Genomic DNA, 6,949 nt, shown 5'->3' with positions numbered 1-6,949 from the left:
TTTGATTCTACTGACTGGTATATAATGGAATCTCAATGTAGCTTTGACTTGCATTTTCCTAATGGCTAAAGAAACATTTCCCTTGGTGGCTTAGCCGTTGAAAATTTCAAGTGTTTCTCGGTTATTGAGTTTTCTCTATTGAGAATTCTCTGTTTAGATTTTTACCCCATTTTTCAATTGGATTATTTGGTTTGTTGAGGTCCAGTCTCTTGAGTTCTTCATATATTTTGGATATTAACCCTCACTCAGCTGTGGAGCTGATGAAAATCTTTTTCCATTCTGTAATTTTTGCCCTATTGACAGTGTTCCTTGTTTTACACAGCTTTTCAGTTTCATGAGGTCCCATTTATTAATTGTTGATCTATGTGACTGCACTATCGGTTTTCTGTTTAGGAAGTTGTCTCCTGTGTTCAAGGCTATTCCTTGATTTTTTTTTTCTTCTATTAGCTTCAGTGTATATGCTTTCGTGTTGAGGTATTTGATCCTCATGTACTTGAGTTTTGTGCAGGTTGATAGATAAGGATCAATTTGAACTTTTCTACATGCAGACTCCCAGTTAGACTAGCACCGTTTGATGAGGATGCTGACTTCTTCCAATTGTGTAATTCTGGCTTCTTTATCAAATATCAATTTTCCATAGGTCACACACACACACACACACACACACACACACACACACACACACACTTTCTATCTTAAAAAAATGATGAGGTAGTCCCAGAACTAAGTTACAAGAAGCATTAGCTATTTTCTTCTTTTAAAATTATTATTAGAATGTATTAATTGTACAAAATAATGAGCTTCATTATGACATTTTCGTACATGCAGATCATGTATGTGGATAATATCCATTCCCCACTTTTGTCTCTTGTCCCCCCTCATTCCCAAACAGATCCCTTGTGTGAGTGCATGTGCTTGAGGAAGTCAGAGACATTGGGAGTTACAGGGTGTTGTGAGCTGTTAGACCTAGGTGCTGGGTATGCTAGGTGCACACTTGAGCTGCTATGCTCTCTCTCCAGTCCAGACTGTCACTCCTTAGGAGGATGTTCTAACCTGAAAGAAATGGCCTTCCTCTTCTCGCAGATCCATTCACAGTGCATTGTCATATTTTCCTGTCATTCTTCAGTTAATTAACTAACTGGGTCTCTCTGGGGAGCTCTGGCTGTCCTGGAAATCACGTTGAAGACCAAGCTGGCCTCAAATTCCCAGAGACCTGCCTGCCTCTGCCTCCTGAGTGCCGGGATTAAAGGCACATGCCACCACTGCCTAGCAACAATTTGTTTTAATTTATGCTTTGCTGTTTGCTTGAAATGTACTTAACTAGCAGTAAATATCCAGAGAGTGAAGGGCTCTAGAAATGTCCTTCCATCCAGTGTCACCTTGTGTGTATACTTGCAATGACCCAGGAAGAATGCTTCCCTTACTCAGTTGCTATGAAAAAGAGCGAGGCTTGCATACTACAGAAAAAAGTCACACTTGACGGGACGGACGTTTTTTGGGTCATTTATAGGAGGGAAAAAGAAGAAGAAAAAGGAGGAAAACAGTCCCATCTAAGACAGCCCAAGAAGGAGTGATTAATTAGTCAGTCTGAGAGAATCATGCATTTCCTGGACCTGCAATCAGCGACAACTTCCTACCTTTTTTCTCTTTGTGTATAAATATTAGACTCTCAATTTCAGTGTTTTAAATGCACTACATTAAAATGTTTTCAACTTTTAAAAAGATGATGGCCAATATGATAGATTGTGGTATTCCTAGTGTTGAATTTGCTATTTTTCAGAAGTGTGTTAGCCCCAATCATAAATGTGTGTTTTCTTTAAAAGGTCCTTTTTCTCTCTAAAGAAAAGGAGAAAAAAGAAAGAGCAAACGCCAGAGAATCCTGGATCGTAGGGTGGGTGTCGGCTTCACTGCGGTTGTTGCATCATTTCCCTCTTTGCTGATGATCCCAACAACTTCTTTTTCGTATTGAATTCAAACTAGGACAGTGCTTGTGACTCACTTTTAAAGGGATATTTCTAGCATCAGAGGAACTCGGGAGAGGCCACACCAGTCTTCAGAAAATGCCACCATTGTTTTCCTTCTGCTCCAGTCCCTTCTCCCCTTCACCGCAGTTCCACGCTGTTAGTATGCAAGTGTGCCTTGTGAGAGCTCCACAATGTGCTACCAAACTCACATGTCACTTTACTAGCACCCCGGTTCCCACGCAGTCTGTGAGAGTTTTACATACCCATTCATGCAAAAGAGTTCTTATTTTCACTCAAACTTAGAAACTTCAACAGAGCATCTTTCACCCCAACAGGACTCCCTGAAATAAGCTCCATCCACCACAAAAATGAGGGAAAGTTTTGTCTTACATATTTTGTTACTGTTGTTGCTGTTCTTTTGTTTGTTTGTTTTGCTTTTCTGAGGTCAGGCTGGCATTGAACTCAATGATCCTCCTGCCTCTGCCTCCTGAGTGCTGGGACTAAAGGCATATGCCGCCATACCTGGCTTGAATTTTATTTTATTGTATTTTATCAACATTTACTTATTTTCAGGGAAGAGAAAGGGGGATGAGCCCCGGGGTGTATTCAGAGGTCAGAGGACAACTTACAACTTGGTTCTCTCCTGCCAAGTGAATTTCAGTAAATAAGTCTGATCATCAGTGACTTTACCTTCCCGCACTGAGCCATTGCCACCCCATGAGAATTTTAAATATTGAATTCTAGAGCATATGGCTCATTTTACTATAGCTTTATGGAGTGAGCCAAGTTTTCCAGCCACTATAAAAGAAATGTTAGCTACCCTATAGATAGATAATATTAGATAACCCTCATGGAGGCTTATTATTTTCTCTTTCATCTCTCACAATGCTATATGATGTCAATATTGCCATTCACAAAGGAATAAGACTGCAGAGTTAAAACAATATTCTCAACTTTACATAACAAGCAACAGGGTCAGAATTCAAATACCTGAGTCTGCCCTCATCTCAGAGTGATGGCCTGCTATTCCGTGCTGCAACTTCTAACTCATGGGTCTCAGAGCTCTTACAGAACCAGAGACTAAATCACACGTCGCCAGTGTGACCTCAACATCATTGGATAGAGTGTCTCCAGTCTGCTTGAGTCCTTCATCCCTTTGGTGAAGAGCTAGTGAATCTAGTGGACATCATTTGCAGCAGTGACTCAGCCTTGTCATAATCCTAAAATTATCAAGGGTTCTCGAAAAAAATATTTATATCTAGAACTCAGTGTCGGAGAACTCAGTTTAATTGATCTAGATACATTATTTTTTAAAAGTAATTTCTTAAGTCAGCACCGAAAGTGATGAGTTTTATTATGGCATTTCATACATAATTCCTAAAGTTAGCATACTGTATTAGATACTTTTCTACTGATGTGATAAAATACCATGACCACAACAGTTTATAGAAGGAAGAGTCTATTTTGAATTTTAGTCCCAGAAGACTAGAATTCATAATGGTAGCCACAGCATGGCAGCAGGCAGCAGCATTATGGCAGGAATGGGAAGCTAAGAAGCTAAGAGCCCACGCACACATGCACTCCCCCACTCACTCTCCACATCTTCCCCTCCAGTTCTAAGAGGGGGCGGGGTACCCTGCCTGTGGGAAGTCCAAGGCCCTCCCCACTCCATCCAGGGTTAGAAAGGTGTGCATCCAAATAGACTAGGATCCCAAAAAGCCAGTACATGCAGTAAAGACAAATCCCAGTGCTATCATCATTGGCTTCTCAGTCAGCCCCCATTGTCAGCCACATTTAGAGAGTACAGTTTGATCTCATGCTCATTCAATCCCAGGCCAGCTGGCTTTGGTGAGCTCCCATTAGATCAGGACACTGTCTCAGTGGGTGTACTGGCCTTTTGGGATCCTAGTTTGGAGGGGGAGGGGAGAGGATTAGTGGAGGAGCAGGAGGGAAATGGGAGGAGGGTAGGAAGTGGAAATTTTGAATGGTATTATTTATAAAGCAATAAAAATTTTAAAAAAGACAAGAAAAAGTAAAAAAAAAACAAAATGGGTTTTAAAAAGGAGAGGGATTGTGTTTGTTTAGGTAGGACTTATATATATTTATTTATGTATGAACAGGTTTATATTTAAAACCAGATGTTTTAAAATATACAAATGAGTATACTGTAAAAAGTAAATCTTTCCTACTTCATCCTCTTTCCCTATTTCTTACTCATCCTTCAAGAGTTTCCTACTGCTGTTGATTTGCTGTATTTTACTCTATATTAATATGAGATTAGATACATAGATAGGTGATAAAAAAGATTGGTAAAGACCCTTTTTGTTAGTTCAGGTGAGTTTCAAGGAATGCCTAATGAGTATTATTAGAGTAATTATTAGAATTTATTTATTCTGAAAAATGGCCTATATGGGCTTAATCATTGATGAGTATGCATGTAATTTATTCAGTTTAACACTGCATGAATTCATATAGTTATCTAAAACATCCAAATTCATAGGAACAGAGATAAAAGAGTGGTTGTCAAAGGTTTGTGGAAATGAAAAATTGACAATGATTGTAAATTTTCAGTGTATAGATGATTAAGTCCTAGAGATCTGTACAACACAAGCATGCTGATTAAAAATAAGATATTGTGCACTTCAAAATGTATTAAGCAATTATATATATTGATAAATTTTTTACTACAAATAGAAGAGAGATACAAGAAAACATCATAATGTATTAGATAATGCTAATTATTCTGTGGAAAATTTATTTGCATGTGTCAAATTCATCACTTTATATCTGATTACAGGGTAATATCAGAAATATGTAAAAATTTTTGAAAAATCAGCAGCAATAATCTATTAAGACTTTTAGTTCTTTGTTGTTGTGGTTTTAATCAGAATGAACCCTCAGAGGCTCATAGGTTTGAATACTTGGTCCCCAATGGTGGAACTGTTTTGGAAGGACGTGTGTCATTGAGGAAAGCTTTGGAGTTTCAAGAGCTCAACAGTTTCCATTTAGCTCTTCCTCTGCCTCCTGCTGTGGATCAGGATGTACATTCTCAGCTACCATACCTGCCTACCTGTCTGCCTGCTGCAATGCTCTTCGTTGTGATGGTCTTGGACTTATGCTCTGAAACTGTAATGCCCCAATAAACTCTTCTGTGCATAAGTTGCTTTGGTAAGGAGTATCTTAGCACAGTAATAGAATAGTAACTAGCACATTGGTATAACAATTACATCTCATTAAGACTGTTTAGGGCTGCTAACATGCTCATTAGGTAAAGGAGTCATCCATCATTTCTTTCTTTACAATCTTTCTGCCTCCTCTTTCACATAGAGCCTTGAGACTTGAGGGGAGGAGTTTGATAAAGGCATACCATCCATACATTGTTCTGTCAAGGGGCCCCGGGCTAATTGTTATTTAGTGCAAAAAGAAGCTTCTCTGATGAGGGTTGAGTGATGCACAGATCTATGGGTATAGCGATATGTCAGTAGGAATCATCTTATTCCTATGTTCTTTTAGCAGAATAAAAGTAGTAAGCTTTCCCTGTAGACAGAAATTTCTGTCCTGCCCAGTCCTGCAGTCGTTCAGTCCCAAAGAAACACACAGAGGTTTTCGGCCACGGTAGCCATCTTTCAGTAACTCGACAACGTGACAAACACAAAGGGAAAGAGGAGGGGCACTCGCTATATGTTCTCTATGCCCTTTAGGAAACATGGAGTTGTTCCTTTGGCCACGTACATGTGAATCTACAAGAAGGGCGATATTGTAGACATCAAGGAAATGGGCACAAATGGGGCAAAAAGAAATGCCCCATAAATGTTACCATGGCAAAACCGGAAGAGTCTACAATGTCACCCAGCATGCTGTGGGCATCATTGTAAACAAGCAAGTGAATGGCAAGATTCTTGCCAAGAGAATTAATGTGCGGATTGAACACATCAACCACTCAAAGAGCAGAGACAGCTTCCTAAAGTGGGTAAAGGAGAACGACCAGAAGAGAAAGGAAGCCAAAGAGGAGGGCACCTGGGTTCAGCTGAAGTGCCATCCTGCTCCACCCAGAGAAGCACACTTTGTGAAGACTAATGGGAAGGAGCCCATTCCGTACGAATTCATGGCCTGAAGTACAAAAAGAAATAAAAGACCTGGACTGCAAAGGCTTTTTCTTAAACAAAAGGAAAGGAAGGAAGGAAGGAAGGAAGGAAGGAAGGAAGGAAGGAAGGAAGGAAGGAAGGAAGGCAGAAAGAAAGACAGACAGAGGCTTATATTTATTATGAATTGTTTGGTCTATTAGTTCAGGCTTATTAACTACCTCTTACAACTTAAATTAACTCATAATTCTTGTCTCTGTTAAGTCATGTGGCTTGGTACCTTTTCTCAGTGAGTCATTCTCATCTTGTTCCTCTGTGTCTGGCTGGTGACTGTGTCTCTGCCTTTCTTTTTCCCAGAATTATCCTACTCTGGTTGCCCCACCTATACTTCCTGCCTGCTTCTGGCCAATCAGCATTTTATTAATACGAGTGACAATCTTTACATTGTACAAAAGCATTCTCCCATAGCATCTAGGGCTTAGGTCCATGACCTATCTGTTCTGAGGCTCTCAATCACTTTAGCAATGTCAGGTATGGGTTCCATCTCATGGAGTGGGCCTTAAATCCAATCAGAAAGTGATTGATTACTTCCATAATATTTCTGCCACTATTGCACCAGCATATCTTGTGAGTAGACCACTGCTTCAGGTCATAGGGTTTGTAGCTCTATGATACTGACAATTACTTTTCTCCTCTGGTATCAAACAAAATACCTTCTAGAACCATGAACATTAATCATTAGAGTGAAGCTCCTAGATGAACACCACCTAAATTTCTCCAGGTACATTGACATAAGTAAATGTTTTCCTAACAACAGTGCCTTACTGTCAGATTGTGGGAGGTAACCAGTAACCTTGGCAATAGCCTGTGGTGTGTGTGTGTGTGTGTGTGTGTGTGTGTGTG

The 6,949-nt window shown here is 39.8% G+C and overlaps 1 pseudogene; it reads left to right on the top strand.

Moving 5' to 3' along the window:
* Positions 1-5,606: 5,606 nt before the first annotated feature.
* On the top strand, positions 5,607-6,078 carry LOC125405708 (large ribosomal subunit protein eL21 pseudogene; annotated as a pseudogene).
* Positions 6,079-6,949: the final 871 nt, after the last annotated feature.

Source organism: Myodes glareolus, chromosome 13 (genome assembly GCF_982192425.1).
Source record: "Myodes glareolus chromosome 13, mMyoGla1.1, whole genome shotgun sequence".
NCBI lineage: Eukaryota > Metazoa > Chordata > Mammalia > Rodentia > Cricetidae > Myodes > Myodes glareolus.
Note: the sequence above shows the minus strand (reverse complement) of the source record. Positions and strands in the feature narration are given on the sequence as shown.